A 19,320-nucleotide genomic window follows, 5' to 3' on the forward strand; every position below is an offset into this window, starting at 1 on the left:
ATAGCAGATATATTGATGGACTCAAAAACAGGAAGACCTGGATCTGAATCCCATTTCCTAGCTGTGTGATCATATGAGCCTCAGCTTCCTCATCTGTAAAATGGGTGGGAGTGAACTAAATCGTCTTTAAGTTGAAGATCTATAAAGGAGGGGGTGATGATAATAATAGTACCCACTTTCCGGGTTTGTTGCAAGGATCAAAGGACATCATGAATGTAAAGTATCTTGCTAAGGACAGAGCCACTCTAGAAATGTAGATAGTGCTGTCTATTTATGCTTCTCCCCAGGCCTACAGTCTAGTACTTCATCTATTCTAAGCATTATACCTTGGATGGAATGAAAAAATGCCCTTTCACCTAAAGTAAATATAAATTATCGTCAACCATTTAACAAACATTTATTAAGTGCAATTATGTGCCTGGTACTATGCTGTGTTGTTGGAAGCATTTGTTTATTTCATGATTCTGACTCTATCTCACCACTGTCCTCTGGTACACACTATTCTTCCCCTTGCCCTGTTCTCATCCTACATTCCACAAAAAATTTCCAACAAGGAAATAGCAAGCTGCCCTTTCCCCAGTCTCAGGTTACCATTGTTCTGGCACTAGAAGGAGCAGAAAGAAGGAAAGGGGTCCCTTAGCATTTGTTGGCCATTGCATGGCCTGAGGGCACATGCAGTGCAAAGTGCACATGCTTTGTGTTCAGAACCAAGGCTACCATGCAGTTGTGTGATGCAAGACTGGCAAGTGCTGGCAGAAACACCTTGTATTTATTACACCTTTGAGTTGTAATTAATTTTTGGTCATTGCACATTCAGAAACCTTTCACTCCTGCCAAATTTTTCGAGATTTCGTATGGGGTCCCGACCCACAGTTTAAAAAGTGCCGCTAGAGTATCATACTGTGATGGAGAGAGTTCTGAATTTGCAGGGTTTCCATGTTCAAAGTCTAGCACTGCTTTGCATTACCCTTGTGACTTTTGGAGAGTCATTTCTTTTTATTCAAGCCTCTGTTTCCTCATCTGTAAAATGAGGAGGTTGCACTAAGTGGCTTTCAAAGAACCTTCCACACCTTAATTCAATGAAGTGACTATTAACTGATCACCTACTTTGTGTCCAATCTGTACTATGTGCTATAGGGCACACAGAAAGCATAAAAGACACAGTCTGTGCCCACAGAGTTTTCAATATAACTGGGAAGTCAAGATAGATAGTCAGTGGTCAATAATAATAATAAAAAAATCATATTAAGCATCTAATATGTGCCAGGCATTGTGCTAAGCACTGAAGACACAAATAAGAGGAGGGAAATACAGTCCCTGCCCTCAAGGAGCTAGCAGTCTAATTGGGAAGACAATATACAAAGAGAAGCTGAAGGTGGGTGGGGTGGGCCATTAGGGTGTACCTAATTCTGAAGCAGGATGGAGTTCATGGAATCAAAACCAAGTATGGAAAAAGATGAATTACTTGGAAAGTTCTGAACCCTCTATAAAAGCTAGGTAGGTAGGTTGGTAGATTGATTGATAGATAGATGGATGGACAGAGACATATCATGTGGATTATATATATGTGTGTGTAGATAAGTATGTCTGTATATTATATGTGTATATGGATACCATATATATATATATATATATATACATGTGTACATACATGTGTATATACACATATATATATATACATGTGTACATACATGTGTATATACACATAAATAAAAGTCAAATAACTATACATGGTAGTATGAGTAGACATCAAATGAATGGAACAGAGATATATGAAAAGTGTTTGCAAATCTTCACAGGCTAAATAAATGTCAGCTACTTTTATTGAGTAAGGACAGGCAGAGCCAAGATGGTGAAGTAAAGGCAGGGACTTCACTGAGCTCTCCCAAACTCCCCTCCAAACAACATTAAAATAACTCCTCAGAATGATTTCTGAAGTGTCAGAACCAACAAAAGGATGGGGTAAAACAAGTTTCCAGCCCAAGACAACTCATAAGATCGGCAAAAAAGGTCTGTCTCACTGGAGAAAGAGTGGAGCACAGTCCATGGCAGGCCAAGCCAGCGCAGGCAGGGTCAGGGCAAGCCAGCAGCATATCTTGGGGGTGACTGAATCAGTGGCATGGGCTTCCTGGGCTCTCTGCCCTCAGATGGAAAGGGAGTCAAACCACTGCTCAGAAGGAGATTACAGGGTACCCTTTGCTGATAGAACTCTGTTGCTTTACCCATATACAATTGCAGGTCACAGTCTCAGGCCAAGGAGGAGCACTAGCCAGAGTGGGGACCTCAGCCACAGTTCTAGGGCAGAAAAAAGTGCTTGTGGTTGCTCATAGCCCAGAGCACAGGCCAGGAGAACAGCAGCCCCACCTCTCCTTAGATCATACCACCTTGGAAGCACTGAAAACTTACAGATCCACAGAACTAGCTCTGAAAACAGAGGCATGAAAAATCTGAAGCTTGGAATAATGCCCACTCCACCCTGGGAGCAGAACTCAATTTTAACATAAAGCTGAAAGTCAAGAAATGCACTGAAAAAAATGAGCCAACAACAACATCAACAAAAAGAACCTGATCATAGGAAGTTGAAAGGGAAAGGGAAGATCAAAACGCAAATTCAGAAAGAGACAATAATGTCAAAGCCTCAAAGAAAAATATGAGTTGATCTCAGCGCCCCACCCTTCCCCTCCCAAAAAAAAGAATTCCTGGAAGAGCTCAAAAAGGATTTTAAAAGTAGAATAAGAGAGGTAAGGGAAAAATTGGGGAAATAAATGAAAGCAATGCAAGAAAATCATGAAAAAAGTCAATAGCTTGATAAAGGAGGCACACACACAAAAAAATGCTGAAGAAAATAGCACCTTAAAAAAAATAAGCCAAATAGTAAAAGAGGCACAAAAATCCATTGAAGAAAACTCCTTAAAATGCAGAATTGGCCAAATAGAAAAAAGATATGTATGGATGTATGATCAATTGTGAATGACTTAGCTATTCTCAGCAATACAAATATCCAAGACAATTTTGAAGAGTTTGTGATAAAAAATGCTGTCCACGTCTAGAGAAAGAACTGATGGTGTCTGAATGAAAACTGACACATGCTTTTTTTTTTTTACTTTGTTTGTTAGGGAGGTTGTTGCTTTTGGTCTTTGTTTTCTTTCACAACATGACTAATATGGAAAAATGTTTAGCATGACTGCACAGGTATAATCTATATGAATTGCTTCCTTTATCAATGGGGAGGGGGGAAGGGAGAGAGGGAGGCAGAGAATTTGGGACTCAAAATTTTTTAAAACAAATGTTAAAAATTGTTTTTATATGTAATTATTTTAAAAATTTTTTAAAAGACAAACTCAATGTCCAGGTGAAGAGCTATTAGTCTAATGCTCTGGAATGTCCATTATATTTATAGTCTCCACATCCTGCCTAGAATCAAAGCCTGGTATGGCCCTCCCCCAACTCTAACTCAAGTGACATGCAGTATAGGGCTTCCTGTCACCACGCCCCCCCCCCTTGCCATTGTTCATCATTCATGAAAAGATTCATATTTTCTTAGGCAAGTTCTTCAAAATGATTCTTTCCAGCAAAGTGTCAAGTTTGGAATGTTTTCTTCAGGCCTACATAAGGAAGTCTTTAGAAAACCACTGGTACGTTCTTCTGAGCACCACTGGGCCACATAGCTTCTTAGATTTAAAACATATTACTATTTAGGAGGAAAAGAATACTCCTATGCCATCAATCCTAATTTTGAATGGATTTAATTTTGGAATTCTAGATAGTAGTCTCATGGTAACATGAAAAACAGTCCCATTAAATCTAAGCGTCTATGATGAGAATGAAGAAAATAGTTGTGAGATATTTACAAGACCTTGCTGGGCAAAGAACAGCAATATTAGTTCATCTTTCACTGTGCTAATTAGTTAGGCAGACCAGATGACCTCATCTTGGGAAGGGGAAGTGAATGAGGCTACTCCAGTAGCAAAGGAAAACCCAGATTGAGTGAGATCGCTTGGAAGCGAGCCACACATAATCTGAGAAGTCCATCCATCTATCCCAAAGCCAAAGAGGACAACCAGCACCCAGGCCATGGAGATGACAAGAGGGGGAAAGGACAGAATCTAACAGGGCCCCATAACTATCCTCTTGATGCTCTCTAGGAAACAAGCTACCACCGCTACTCTGAGGGCAAAAGGCCACTGGTGGTCAAAGTGCTTTCACCCCTCTAGTCCTACCCTTTAGGAGCCCAATAAAGGAGTATGATGGGAGTAGTATACCAATCCCCATTTGTATAGAGCTTTAAGGTTTACAAAGCACTTTCTTCACAAAAATCTTGTATTTTAGGTAATGCAAATAATTATTCTTATTTTTTTTTTTTGGTGAGGAAACTGAGGCTAGTTAAATGACTCACCCATGGCCACACAGCTGCTATCAGAGGTAGATTTAAAATTCAGGTCTTTCCTGAACCCAAGTCCGGTGTTTAATTCCACCAAGCTGGGATGCCTCACAAAGATGAAAGGAAGGAAAAAGGGAAGAGGGAAGGGAGGAAGGAAAGAAGAAAGAAGGGAAAGAGAAGGAAAGGAAGAAAGGAAGGAAAAGAGAAGAGGGAGGGATGGAGGAAGGAAGAGAGGAAAGAAGGGAGGAAGAAAGGGAGAGAGGAAGAGAGGAAAGGAGGAAGGGAAGGACAGAGGAAGGAAGGAGAGAAAGGAAAGAAGGTCAAGGAGAAAGGTAGACTACAGAAGAAGGGACAACCAGGGAAGCAGGAATAACAAACAGGGAAAAAGAAAAAAGCCATGACAGGCAATGGGAAAAAAGGAAATATTTGGGTGGTCATTAGACTCTATAGAGTAAGGGAATCAAGTATCTCTAATTGCGTTATCATGGGAACTCACTCCACCAACTCATCTTTACCTTAAGATGAGTCTGATCAAGTTACCTAATGCTCAGGGAAGACACAGGGCAGCTGGGTGGTACAGTGAAAAGAGTATCAGGCCTGGAGATGGGATGATCCGAGTTCAAATTTGGCCTCAAACACTAGCCGTGTGACCATGGAAAAGTCTCTTAACCCTGTTTACCTCAGTTTCCTCATCTGTAAAATGAGCTGGAGAAGGAAATAGCAAGCCATTACAGTATCTTTGCCAAGAAAACCCCAAATAGGAGTCTCAAAGAGTTGGACATGACTGAATGACTAAACAACAACAGGGAAGCCACGGAACACATCTGCGGTCATCAGAACCACTAATCTATCCAATATGCCATTCTGTCTCCCATTAAACTCTAGCATCATTTAACACAAGAACAAAGATAATAACTCACACACAGAACATAGTGTTTTAAGGTTTAGGAAATGTTTTTTTTTCTCTCTGTCTCTCTGTTTCTGTCTATGTCTTTGTCTGTCTGTGTCCATGTCTGTCTGTCTCTCTCTCTCTCTCTGTTTCCTCCCCCTCTGACTCTGTTTCTCTCTCTGTCTCTGTCTCTCTGCCTCTGTCTCTCTTGGTCTCTGTCTCTGTTTGTCTCTGTCTCTGTCTGTGTGCATGTGTCTGTCTGTCTATCTGCTGCCTGTCTCTGTCTCTCTCCGCCCCTCTGGTTGGGGTTTTGGGAGAACCGCCCTGGATGAAATTAATCCCAGAGATAGCATTCAGCAGCCACTGAAGCACTGTGCAGCGCATGAGTAGCGGATTTTGTGGTTTATTCTCATTCTTTTATTTTCATTCTGCACCTGGAAGGGTGCTCCGCCTGCCAACTTGATTTTGGCACAGGCCTTCACTAAATCCTATGGCATTCTTGATAATCTGGGATCTTTTTCAAGTTGCCCTCCCTCAAGGGACCTGTCTTTGAGGTTGATCTCAAGTGTGTGCATATTTGTAGGGGGGGTGCTTGTGTTGGGGTGGTGACGAGTGGTGGCTCAGCCACTTCATAGCATCTCAGAGTGAGGAAACACACCCAAGAGGCAGAGCTGAAAGAAGGGTGTGTGACATGCTCTGAACACACATGTAGCCAGAGAGACCACCGCATGTTTCACTGAATGATACCAGACATGTAGAGGAGAAAAGGCTGTAGAAGCTAGCATGAGAGATTTCTTGGCATTCTCTGGTGAACATGATGCTTTTCAAAGGAAAAGAAGAGTCCCAGTATATGATTGATTGAGTCAATGAAGACCAGAGACATTTCTTTTTTTAAATGTCCTGTGATTGTCTATTTGGAAAAAGCCCAATTCATGTTCAGGAGTGCATGTGTGTGTGTGTGTACAAAATTGTTTCCCTCCTGAGACAGTAGTAAATACTTCAATCACCAGCAATATATTTCCCTCTTCTTGAAACAAATACACTTTCATACTGATCAGGGACAATTCAGCAGTAATCCTAAACCCTAGAACAAGAGTTCTTAACCTGGAGTCCACAAACCACCAAAGGGATGGTGGATAGATTTCAGGGAACTTGGATTGGAAAACAATTACATATTTATTTTCATTAACTTCTAACTGAAATTTAGTATTTCCTTCAATTATTTAAAAGCACTGTTCTGAGAAGGGGTCCATAGGTTTCACCAGTCTTATAAAGGAGCCATTATGGTTAACAGGGCAGTTAGGTAGTGTGGCGGTTAGAATGCTGAGCCTAGAGTCAGGGAGTCTCATTGTCCTGAGTTCAAATGCAGCCTCATACACGTATTAGCTGTGTGACCTTGGACAAGTCACTTAATTCTGTTTTCCTCAATTTCCTCATCTGTAAAATGAGCTGGAGAAGGAAATGGCAAACCACTTCAGTATCTCTGCCAAGAAAACCCCAAATAGGGTCATGAAGAGTTGGACATGACTGAAAATGATTGCAGGTTAACAACCTCTGCCCCAGATAAATATTCCTCCAGTCATACTTCTTATCACTTCTTCCCTAGTCTTCTCCATACCCTTTGCTTATCTTATCTGGTCTCAGGAAAACTGTGATGCAATGTAACAGGGATTAAAATATCATCATTACATTCTGAATGTAGGCCAAATACCTCTTCACTAACGTTGCTAGGGGACAGGAAAGAGGAAGAGCTTTTTCATAATAAGCTCACTGGGGCTAATCCTTGGGCATTGACCTCTTCTCCACAGTCAGTGATATCTCTGGTAGCCACACACATATGGAGAGTTGGGTTTGCATGCCATTAAATCTTACAACACTGTGAAGACTCTAAGGGGTACAAACTAGATACAGGCATGAAATGTGTTCAGTATACTTTCATTATGAACCACCAACCTACCTAAGATTTTAAAAAATCACACACCCAGTGGAAAAGGTATTGGATTTGAAGTCCAGGGACTTGTGCTCAATTTTTTGTCACTTACTACCTGTATACCTTGAGTAAGTCATTAAAACTCTCTGGTTCTGAGTCTGCTTATCTGTAAAAGGGGAAGTTTACTCAGTGACCTGTTTTCATGATGTGGTGCTCTGATGCCACTTTCAAGGTTGACAGTGGCTCAGACTAAATTTACCAAACAGTGCCTTTTGGCTACCACCTGTTTTCATGCCTTTGACTCCAAAGATGCTTTCCTATTTGAGACTCTAATATTTTTGCATTTAAGAAATAACTTTGGCTTTACCAATCTTACCCTTCAGAGGTGAATTAATTTCTTCTAAATTCTATACTTGTAATTTCACTGGCTGACACCAGGTTGATGGTAACACTATTTAGAGATGCAAATGTAGCCTCCACAATTCAACCATCCCTGAAGGTGGATAAATTAGAGGTAAAATTAAAGCATAACATTTAGCTCAATTACTTGTTTTTTTCTATAAAATGTAACTTTCAAATAAGAGAAGCAAATAAATTCTGATTAAATACTAATTTTCTACATTTATATATTAATACTCAGAGAAAATATAATTAGAAACAAGATTTACAGAAAAAGAACACTACATACAAATGAGAGCCTTTTTCTTTCTAATCTAAAATGAATTTAATTATTTCTAAATTTATTCTCTTCCACCAAAGACCTACTCCAATCCTTCTTCATCATGACTTGAAAACTCTGCCTTCTCAGAAGCTATGCCAAGAGAATATAAGCTCTGGTAAATATCACCAAGCTGGGAAGGCTTGGTAAGGGCAATAATACATCGAATTTATCAGAGACTCCATTTCTTTTTTTTTTTTTAATCTAAACTAATGTTTCAAAGGAATGAAGACACATTAATAAATTTTAATAATGGAATATTAATGCATCCCCCAGAAGAATGGAGAAAATTTGGCAGAGAAGGAAAGCAAACTTGGGGCTTCCCCTTTGGGCTGTTGAACTCCCACTTATTAGCCTTTCCACCACATATCACTCCCAGTCCACTGGACAGAAGGAGCTTATGAGCTAAACCTGGCACAACAAGATAGAGGTCAGGACTTAGAATTAAAGGTTCTAGTTTAAGTCCGGGCTCTGCTGTGAAGGGATTTTCTCATTCTTCTCTTTTTCACCTGGTAGACGTGAGAACAGAAATTTTGGCCTCTCTTTTCTTGGAAAGTAGAGCATTAGGGAATATCATGGCTATTCTCCTTAGGCAAGTAACAATAGCTAGAAGACTGATGTTCTGCTGAAAAGGGAAGCAATCAGCATCATCAGACTCTCTCTCTGTGTCTCTCTCTGTGTCTGTCTCTCTCTGTCTCTCTCTCTCCCCCTACTCCTCTCCCCCCACTTCCTCTCTCCCTTTCCCTCTGTTCTCTCTTTCTCTCTCCCTCATTATTAGGAACTGGGAAGTCCATGTGGCCCCTTTTAAGTCCAACTGGGCCCAGGAGAGGTATAAATTGCCACTTGCTTTTCAAAAGTAATTGTATATCAAATTTTTATTATAATTATTAAGAATAAAAACTCTATTATCATTATATTGCAATCATTTTGAGTAGAATTGCAGAATTGAATTGCACTTAAAATTGCCCCTAATAACTGATGTACTTGACAGTCTCTATTAAATACCTACCTCTCTCTTGAGCAAAATTTTTGTGTTTAGTCTGTCAAGGTGTTAGTTTTTCAAGCCAAGCAGTGAAAATGAGGAAAATCCAATAAAGGCTCTTTCTTCAATAGTACAGTGTTTTATTTTGTTTTGTTTTTCTTGTTCAAATCTATGATTTCATCAGTTTAGGGAACTCCCATTTAGGGAGAAAACTGTCTCATAGTAAAAACAACCAATCTGGAAGACATAGCAAGGAGAGATCATTTAAGGACCATTAGTCTACCTGGGAGCTATGACCGAAAAAAAAAAAGAAAGCCTAGACATTTTCTTTAAAGGAATTGTAAAACTGCCCAGATCTAATTGAACCAGAGGGCAAAGTAGGAAATAGAAAGAATCCACCAGTCACCTCCTGAAAGAAGCCCCAAAATGAAAACTTCCAGAAACATTGTAGCCAAAATCCAGAGCTTCCAGGCCAAATTAAAAATATTGTAAGCAGCTAGAAAGAAAGAATTCAAGTATGAGAAACCGCAATCAGGATAACACACAATTCATCAGCTGCCGTTGTAAAGTAGTAGAGAATTCAAAATATAATATTCTAGAACACACACACACAAAAATAAAGGCTTACAACCAAGAATTATTTATTGAGCAAAACTGAGTATAATCCTACAGGGGAAAATTGATATTTGATAAAATAGAGGACTTTTGAGTAATCCTTTTGAAAAGACCAGAGCCATGTAGAAGCTTGAAGTAAAATGACAGAAGGCAAGAGAAACATGGATAGATATGGTCAAATAAGGGACTCAAAAGGAATAAACTGTGCTTACATTCTAATATAGGGAGATGATGCATGTGTCCCCTCAGAAACCTGTCATCATCAGGAGTCAGAGAGGGAGGCTAATCAAATAGAAGATCTGGGAGTGGTTCTGTTGTGCTTTGTTTATCTTAAAAGAAGAATGAAAAAGGAAGGGAAAAGCAATATGCTAGAGGAGAAGAGGGAGAGGAAGTGGGGAGAGAAATTATCTCACATAATCAGTCTGCCAATAGAAGTCCATACAAACAAGAAGGAAGGGGTAGGAATGAGCAAAATTTGAACCTTACTCTCATCTGAATTAATCAAAGAAGGGAAGAGAAAGAGAGAGAGAGACAGAAACAGAGACAGAGAAGAGAGACAGAAAGAGACAAAGAGAAAGGGAGGAAGGGGGGAGAGAGAGAGAAAGAGAGAGAGAGAGAGAGAGAGGAGAGAGAGAGAGAGAGAGAGAGAGAGAGAGAGAATTGAGTGCAGAAATACATCATTTCACTTAACAGAGAAACAAGAGAAAAGGAGAAAGGAGAAGAGCATAGATCAAGGGAGGCATTAGTCCTAAGCAAAACAAACTTTAACTAAGGATGTACAAAAATATTTATAGCAGCCTTTTTTGCAGTGGCAAAGAATGGAAATCTGAAGGAGTACCCATCCACTGGGGAATGACTGACCAAGTTATGGTACTTGAATGTGATGAAATACTATTTTGTTTTAAGAAATTATGATAGGAGTGGTTTCAGAGAAATCTGGGAAGACTTGTGTGAACTAACACAGAATAAAATGAGTAGAACCAGAAAACAGTTTATAAAGTAACAACATTGTAAAGACAAACAATTTTGACAGACTTAAGAACTCTGATAAATACGATGACCAGCCGCTATTAAAGCTAACTTGGGATAAAACATGTTACTTACCTCCTGATAGAAAAGTGATGAAATCAGAATGCAGATTGAGACTTTTGGGGGAGGGGGGGTCATGGACAATGCAGAAATTTGCTTTCCTTGACTATTCATGTTTGTAACAACTGTTTTATTTTTATTTCTTTCTCAATGAGGAGTTGGGGGCAGATAGTAGGAGGCAGAGAAGGCAGATTTTCATTAATTTTCAAAAAATAAAATTTAATTTAAAAAACACACAAATATCTATCCTAAGATAAAAATGTATAAGTTTAGAAGTAATTTGTAAGTTCAAGAGGTTCTGAGTGCCTTCCTCTTTTTGATCAAAGCCAACCATTGGCAAGGCAACCCTAACAATTATGCCAGGGCTTTAAGAGAAGACAATCACCAGTAAGAGGATTAGCTCAAGCCTGGCCTGTTTTACCAAAACACATGGACACTACAGAGCAGAAGTGTAATATAAAATGCCTAATCAGTAGCCTTTAAAGTGCTTTATGTTGAGATGACAGTTAAGCAACAGCCTCCCAACACTGGGGCTACTAAATGGCACAGTGGATAGAGTACCAGGCCTGAAGTCAGGAAGACTCATACTTCTGAGTTCAAAACTGGCCTCAGACACTAGCTGTGTGACCCTGGGCAAGTCATTCAACCCTGTTTGTTTCAGTTTCCTCATCTGTAAAATAGGCTGAAGGAAAAAAATGGCAAACCCCACTCCAGTATCTTGCCAAGCAAACCCAAATTGGGGAACAAAGAGTCTGACATAATTGGAACAGCAGCAGATTGTGACAGTAGCTTTAAGTTAAGTTGTGGTCTCCTGTTTTAAGTCATTCTGTCAATGACTGTGGTGAGTCCTTTGTGCCTTCTAGTATGTCTTTTGTCTCATAAAAAATACAAATTATGATCACAATCTTAGAGAGTTTCCTGGGGCAATGAGAAGTTAAATGATTTGTTTTGGTCTGACCCAGCCAACATGGGTCAGCAGTGGAACTTGATGCAAATCTCCCTCACTCTGGGGTCAGCTCTCTCCCTCTCTCTACTGTTTCCTGTTGCATCTCAATACAGTGTTATGTACCTTAAACAGGAACCATGGAAGTGGGGGGATGGGGGTCCATGTGCCTGCTGACTGCATGTTGTGGCCTCATCCCAGAGGACCCACCAGCACTGCCTCCTCCCCTCTCTCTCAAAGATCACGCTTTGCTATGAGTTTGTTCCTTTCAATTCATTCTTCCTCTCTCAATGATCTGAATCCACCAAAGACTGAGCCCTTATAGCAGAAAAGATCTTAAGGGTTATGGATACAAGGAAAATGAATGGTCACTACACAGACTTAAAAAAATGCTTTTACAATTCATTCTTAGCCCTGGCTAGCACAATACCAAGAAGGAAAAAAATGGAAATGCACTCCAGAGCTCTGATTTCCTCATAAGGCTGTCACAAATATGGATTTAATAATCTTGCTTACAGACAAACAAGTTTTCTAGTAAGCAGATTGTGGGAGATATGCAAAAACAGATGCTGAAAATTTTGCTTGGTTAAAAAGCTCCCTAAATCCAATTTTATTTTCAGAGCCCAGGTCTTCAAGCTAGAAAACATTTGTTGTCTTCTCAACTTTATAAAAACAAAATAAAAAATTATCCCAACAAGAGAAGGTAAAAGATGAGGTCCTTGAGATAAGGCAGAAACATCTCACCAAGAGTTTTAAGCCCATGCTCAAAATGTTGGTTTGTAATGGATAGTATCTTTACCTCCTCAGTTATCAAAAATGGTATCCAACAAAGGGAGATGGCTTCATTCTTCTCTTAGTTTAGAAAAAAATAAAATAAAATAAAAGACGTTTCTCTAGTGTTCTTTCATGAAATGCTCTAAGAGGGGAGAGGAAATTAACTAGGAAAGAAAGAAAGAAAGAAAAAGAAAGAAAGAAAGAAAGAAAGAAAGAAAGAAAGAAAGAAAGAAAGAAAGAAAGAAAGAAAGAAAGAAAGAAAGAAAGAAAGAAAGAAAGAAAGAGAGGAGAGGAGAGGAGAGGAGAGGAGAGGAGAGGAGAGGAGAGGAGAGGAGAGGGAGAGGAGAGGAGAGGAGAGGAGAGGAGAGGAGAGGAGAGGAGAGGAGAGGAGAGAGAGGAGAGGAGAGGAGAGGAGAGGAGAGGAGAGGAAGGAGAGGAAGGAAGGAAGGAAGGAAGGAAGGAAGGAAGGAAGGAAGGAAGGAAGGAAGGAAGGAAGGAAGGAAGGAAGGAAAAGAGAAAAAGGCTGGAGCTGAGCTTCTGGGGCCAGCTCTCACACTGTCCACAGCACTATGGCTTCAATTGGCTCCATCTTCTAGGGGAAATCCAGAAGAGCCACAAGTTCAAGTACTAGGGTTCTGCTCGGAAGAGTTATGGTATCATATATAAAACTAAACCATTACTCGATAGCCCCAAGGGAAGTCTTTTGCACTCTCAAGCCAGAACTGCAGGATCCTGGCATGGCTAGCCTATGAAAAGCCAAAACAAACAAACAACCCTCACTCACCCCTCACACTCTGATCTCAAGTCATGGTAGGCCACCAAAACAAACTCATTTATGAAAGAAAGAAATCAGACTCTTCAACCACTATGGGGGGAAATAGGGCAAATTTCAGGTCCAAATAAACATATGGAAGGAAAAGAGAAGAGGAGTAGAATTTGCCCCTCAACTGTTCAACTTTTTTTTTTTTTAGGCAATTAGGGTTAAGTGACTTGCACGGAGTCATATAGCTAGTAAGTGTCAAGTGTTTGGTCCGAGGCTGGATCTGAACTCAGGTCCTCCTGACTTCAGGGGCGGTGCTCTATCCATTGTGCCATCTAGCGGCCCCCTTGACTGCTCAACTTTGATGGGAGAAGAGGTAGAGATTGTGGATAGATGCACCAGATCCCAGTGAAAAGCAGGTGTATCCAGGGAAACAGCAGGTTTTGCCCATGCATCTCACTCCTTAAGCAAATCAATGAGCCAAATAAGAGAGGCTCTCAGGGCTCTTGATCACATTCAGAGACACACCCTTCATACGACATCAGCTCACTGTGAGCACAAGTCCAAACTCCCAACCCCTCAACCCCTCAACCCCCATTTCCTTATCTTCAGAGCTCCAATGTTTCTAGGCATCTCTCAACTTACAAGACTGCTGACTCTCATGGTGCTTTTTCTAGCTGGGAAAAAAAAACATACTTTCCATCAGCCCACCTGCTAACACTGAATTGCATTAGGTACAACATCCTAACCCCTGTCCCCATGTAAGTTAGGGTGGTTTTTCTTTAAAAGGTATTGAGTTCATCCTCAAGACTTACTTGTCACCATGGACTATAGGCCCAGACTCTTGACATAAAACTCTTCACCAGAATATTAAACAGCCACAAGTCCCTCTGACGCTTGGCAGGTGAATCACAATGGGTAATTCAGGCAAGGGAGTTTTACTATTCTGTTTTGGTGTCCACAGAGCCTCTCTATGTTGAATGCCTTTTTTTTTCACTGTCTTATTTTGTTCTAAACTGAACCTAAATTACCAACAGACTATCCTGAGTCAGGTTTTAATGCCTTCCCTCTTCTGATTATCTCCAGTTTAACCTGTATATAGCATGTTTGTACATATTGTTTGCATGTCATCTCTTCCATCAGATTTTAAAGTTCTTGCAAGTGGGGACTGTATTTTACCTTTCTTCATATCCTTAGTAATTAGCACAGTGCCCGGCACATCTAGGTACTTCATAAATGTTTGTTGACAGGTTAACAAAGAAAATTCCTCATTCCACTACCAGAGAAGCCAGAAGACCTAAGGAAGGGGAGAAGAAAAATTGAAGCCCTAAGGAACAAGCAGCCAAGCTTCCAGGCTGTGCTATATGTGAGTGACTGGAGTTTTCTCCTTCCTTGGGCTGAACTAGAACATTTATTCTAAATACTGAGCCCTTACCATCCCACAACCATGAGATATAAATGCTAATCTAGATGGGTTTTGAGGGGTTTGTTTTTTGTTTTCCTGCAGGGAGTTAGAATAGGGATTGAATCAAAGTCTCAACAAGTGATGTGTATTGCTTTACTATTGACATGCTTATTCTCATGCTATCACTTTTATTCAATGTTTTTATAAAGTAAATTTGGTAGAACAGATTCAATAAGGCACAGTTCAAATAGTTGAGTGGGAGTGGTTAGAAAGGTTAGAGTTGCAAGGTGAATGATTCAGGCACACCTCTAGACACACATGGAAGAAAGGCACCATCCTAGGGCAACCTAAGGGGCATCTGATATGTTCAGATAGGTTGGCTGATCTTCACAGCACCCTTTGGTGTTGGGTGGTATCCACTATACACTAATCTGTATAGAAAAAACAGTTTCATGTTCTTCCATCTCATTTTTTGTCAAAACCAAGAGAAGAATGCCATGGTCTCTATTTGTTGGGCACTTTGTTTGCCAAGCAAGGAAGTAAAAATACTTTCAGAAATATGCTCATGAATCCTCAGCATCCTTAGTGGGAAAATATCCAAAAAATTGAGTAGACTCCATTTTCTTCAGTGCATATTCATTTGACTATTTCACATTTTTTGAGGTGCCTCAAGAGGTACTGAATAGAATATATGGAAAGCACAGTCCTTGCTTGGGGAAGGTTTAAAACCTAAATATCACTGAGTTACTAAACCTTCAAACTGCAGTAAGACTTTGTGAATGATAGGTTGTTGTTCAGAGTGACCTCTAACAGTCAATTCACCGAGTCCAGGAGTGAAACTTGCAGAGGAGCCTAGATAGGAAGAGGAAAAGCAACACGAAGCTGGAGAAAGGAAACCACAGGAAGTCAGGAGCTGGGGAAAAGGAAATTTTAGGAAACCAGGGAGAGGTGAGAGAGCTGAAGCATCAGGAAGAGGACGCACCACAGAGATGGTGGCTAGGACTCTGGGAACAAGGATGCTTGGGCCAATTGGGCACAGGATATGTCAGGGCAAAAGGGGTGTGGCTGAAACCCTCCTGGACTAAAGACCCCAAGAAAGTAATTTTGTATCTCCTTTACCTGCTTGAACCCCTTTATGAGGTTGAAGCTTTTTCTTCTGAACATGGTTTGGGACAAGGAAGAGGAGGGAAGTTGAAGTTTTAAAGGTTCATTTTGTCTTTATAAGTAATGGTAATCAACTATAATCGCTACTCAAGGTAGTAATTATTGGGAATTCTGGGGTGAAGCAACTGAAGGGAGAAACATCCTTAGCAAAAAAGATAAAGATTGATCTAACATCAAGATTTTTTTTCCCCAAGAATGGTCTGACCTGGGAGCTCGAAGCTAACATATAGACAAAGAAAATTGCACATATTTTCATACTTCTTCCTAGGATTTGAGAAGGCAAGTTTATACCAGGAATATCCACTGGGGCAATGAGTAGTAGACTGAGGGTCCTTTCCCCTTTAACACTGTGTTGGGTTTTGTGAGTTCTAGATTGTAATCCTATGCAGAACTGACCTGTATCTTTTACTTCTTTGTATTCTCCCAAGGCACCTTACACAGAGTAGAAATTCAATAGAGTTGTTGATGAATTGTGAGCTACCCTCAAGAGTGTGCTGGTAAATGTTTAACTACCAGCTCTCTGGGGGAAGGGGAAGAATGCATGTACAACACATTTTAAGGTTTAATCACATTATTAACATTTTCTCCATCTCTTTCTTAAGTCTATCTAACCAACAAAACAGTTTAAAGGCCTGATTTGTAGCATTTCTGATTTCTGAAGTGTAAATGTTTGCACTGAAAATTTAACAATAAATTCTTGTGAACCAGTTTGAGCTGGCTCTAGCAGATTTGTGGTTTTCTGCATTACAGATGCTCCTATGCAGGAGGAAATACTTGACTCACAGAGTAACCTAATCCAGAGCAAAACAAGGATGGATCATAGCATGACCCTCCAAATATGCACTGCCATGAATCTATAGGATGTTCTTCCTTGGTATACCCTGTGCATCAAATAACACACTGATCCAAATGTAGACAATATTTTCCCCAGAAATATGGCTTTTAGGAATCATAAGTGAAGCCTATAACAAGTGCTGAGGTTTTTTTCAACTTACCACATGAATTATTTGTTTTTAAAAGAGGTCCCAATTTAAGCATGTAGTCTTCTTTTTAGGGAAACTAATATTCAGCAGAAGAAACTGTAAAGTCATATTGGAAGGTTATGTGAAGTTTTATTAATTGTCAAAACAAGGAACACCAAATACACTTGATAACAACAGGGAAAGACTTCACAGTCTCTTAAAAATTATTTGATATCACCTTACTTTTCTGGCCTTAGTTCATATCACTCTTCTTTCAGACTACTAACTATTCCCTGATCTGGTATTGTCACAGAGCAGGGGTCCTTGACCTGCGATCTACAAACTTGTTTTTAAAAGTTTTTTGAGTATAGTATTTCAATATAATTTGTTTCCTCAGTAATCCAATGTATTTTATTTTATGCATTTAATACCATTATTCTGAGAAGGGGTCCATAGGTTTTAGTAGATTATCAAAGGGATCCATGACATTAAAAAGGCTGAGAACCCCTGCCTTAAAGGCATTGCAGTCCAATGGAAAGTGTACTACATTTGGAGATGTGAGTTTGAATCCTATCTCTGTTATAAGTAATACCTCTGTGACCTCAAGCAAGTTATTTCATTTCTTCCAGCCTCAGTTTCTTCATCTGTAAAATGAGCGGACTGAAGTAGTTGGCCTCTGAGGTCTCAGCTCTCTGAATTGGCACGGGCCATCTCCAGTGTCAGACACGCATTCTCTCCTTATCTCTGCCTATTGAAATCCTTCTGTTCTTTCTAGGCTTGGCTCAGATACCACTTTCCCCATAAATCTTTCCCTCATGACTTGACCTCAGCTGAAGTTTTTTCCTCCCTCCTCACATTTTAGCCAAACATACCAGTAACTATTGGGGATGGGGGTGGAGATGGGGGTGGAGATGGGGAGAGGGTATTCCAGGTGGAAAGAACAGTAAAAAAGCAAAGGTCAATTGTTAATCAACAATCAGATTGTTCCAGGTCATGTTGCAGCTTTGGCTACTATGTTTAGGAGTAGAAAGGGCTGGAAAGGTAGATCATTATTGTTCATCTTCAAAACCCAGCCCCTAACCCAAACACAATAAGAGTTTTATAAATATTTGTTGAATTGAATTGAATTGAATTGAATTTCTGCCATGTGTCTGGGTGTAAAAACAGTTACAAAGCAAGTAACTGAGGTGACTTTGCTCTTCCTTCTAAGGTCAGATGAATCATTAACTCACCACTGCCCTACATGGTACCTTGGTGGCCTGGAAGAGATCATTTGCAGCTCAGTTTATTTCTAAACAGTAGTTTACCATAACACACTTAATTTTATTTTCTGAAAGAAGTACTTGAACATTGTATATTGGCACAAGCCAACTATAAACAGACCAAAGGAAAAGGTCCCATATAATCTGTCCATTTATGGGAAAAGCACTTGACAAAACCTTAAATTTTCCTTCCCATAAATTAGGGATGTTGGCTGTTAAAATTCTGCTTAAATTATAGTCCTCAGCAGTGCGAACAGTTTAGGCGCCCATATGAATTCTTTCCAGATCCAGTTCTGTAACTTAAGCTTTCCCCATACCATCTACCTCTCTCCTTGCATTTAGAGGTCACTTACAGGATCCTGAGTCAGGGTTCAGCAAAGGAATCTATTAACTCTTCTAGACATTGATTTATCATAGACATGGAGAGGTGACAGCTTATGACATTCACAGCTCTAGAAGAACCAGAAAATAGGCACAAACCCAAAGTAGCCTTTCCCTGCTCAAAACTCATGCAAGATTTTGGGGGTGATATCACTCACTCTTTGGGCACTTTTCACATCTTGTCTTACATGGTATTTATTTGTGTATGCCCTTCTCCCTTACTGGATTGTAGGATGCTAGATGATAGGATATGCATTTTATTCATTCTGTAAAGCCCCCAAGGATCACCACAAGTCAATAGATGCCTGTTTGCTTTCTTCCCTTCTTTCTTTTCTTCTTTCTTTTCTTCTTTCTTTCTTTTTCTTTCTTTCATTTAGATTGTGCTTCTGACTCTCTGGACTGCACCCCATAATTTAACTGCCTTCTCACCCTGGAACATCCCTCCACCAGGCTGACCCCTCATCCTATTGGTGAGTTCCTGCCAAGACTCCACCATACCCCTTCTCAGGTAGCTATTCTTCACCATCCCCTTTATAGCTTCCTTTTATGTGTTGTCTTCCCCTGTTAAAATGCAAGCTCCTTGAGGGCAGGGACTGGTTTTTTTCTTTTTGTTTGCATTTGTATCCTCCCTCCTTAGCACAATGCCTAGCACATAGTAAAGTGCCTACACTTCATTAAATTTTATTAAATCCTTAACAAAAAGGATTTGTTCTGTAAAACTTGGACTCAGTCAAAAGGCCACACCCAAGGACCTAGAAATCCACATATGGCCTTGAGGCTGCAGGTTCCCCACCCCTGGCCTACTCTATTTCCAAGTAAAATTAGGCCTTTCCAATTTTACTAATTTGTGTATATACCATAAAGACAGGCAATATGATATAGTGACTAGAAGGCTCCTAGGAATCAGGAAAACCTCAGTTCAAGTTCTACTTATATCATACTGTGGTTGTGTTACCTTGGGTAAATCATTTAACATTTCAGTATCCCCAGACAACTTTCTAAGATGGGAAGTTATAGACAGTTTGCAGATCAGGATGGGTAGAGGGAATTTCCACACTGGAAGTT

The 19,320-nt window shown here is 40.1% G+C and overlaps 1 long non-coding RNA gene across 2 annotated transcripts in view; it reads left to right on the forward strand.

Annotated features, from left to right (window-relative positions):
- Positions 1–18,868, forward strand: part of LOC144455784 (uncharacterized) — a 60,212-nt gene extending 41,344 nt beyond the window's left edge. The window contains exons 3-4 of one of the 2 annotated variants that reach the window (XR_013484548.1): positions 14,332–14,447; positions 18,633–18,868. This is a non-coding gene — a long non-coding RNA (uncharacterized LOC144455784). The remainder of the gene's footprint in view (positions 1–14,331; positions 14,448–18,632) is intronic. The other variant, XR_013484549.1, reaches the window with a different exon arrangement.
- Positions 18,869–19,320: the final 452 nt, after the last annotated feature.

The sequence above is a fragment of the Phascolarctos cinereus genome, unplaced genomic scaffold (genome assembly GCF_003287225.1).
Source record: "Phascolarctos cinereus isolate Bilbo 61053 unplaced genomic scaffold, phaCin_HiC Scaffold_2;HRSCAF=192, whole genome shotgun sequence".
NCBI classification, from domain to species: Eukaryota; Metazoa; Chordata; class Mammalia; order Diprotodontia; family Phascolarctidae; genus Phascolarctos; species Phascolarctos cinereus.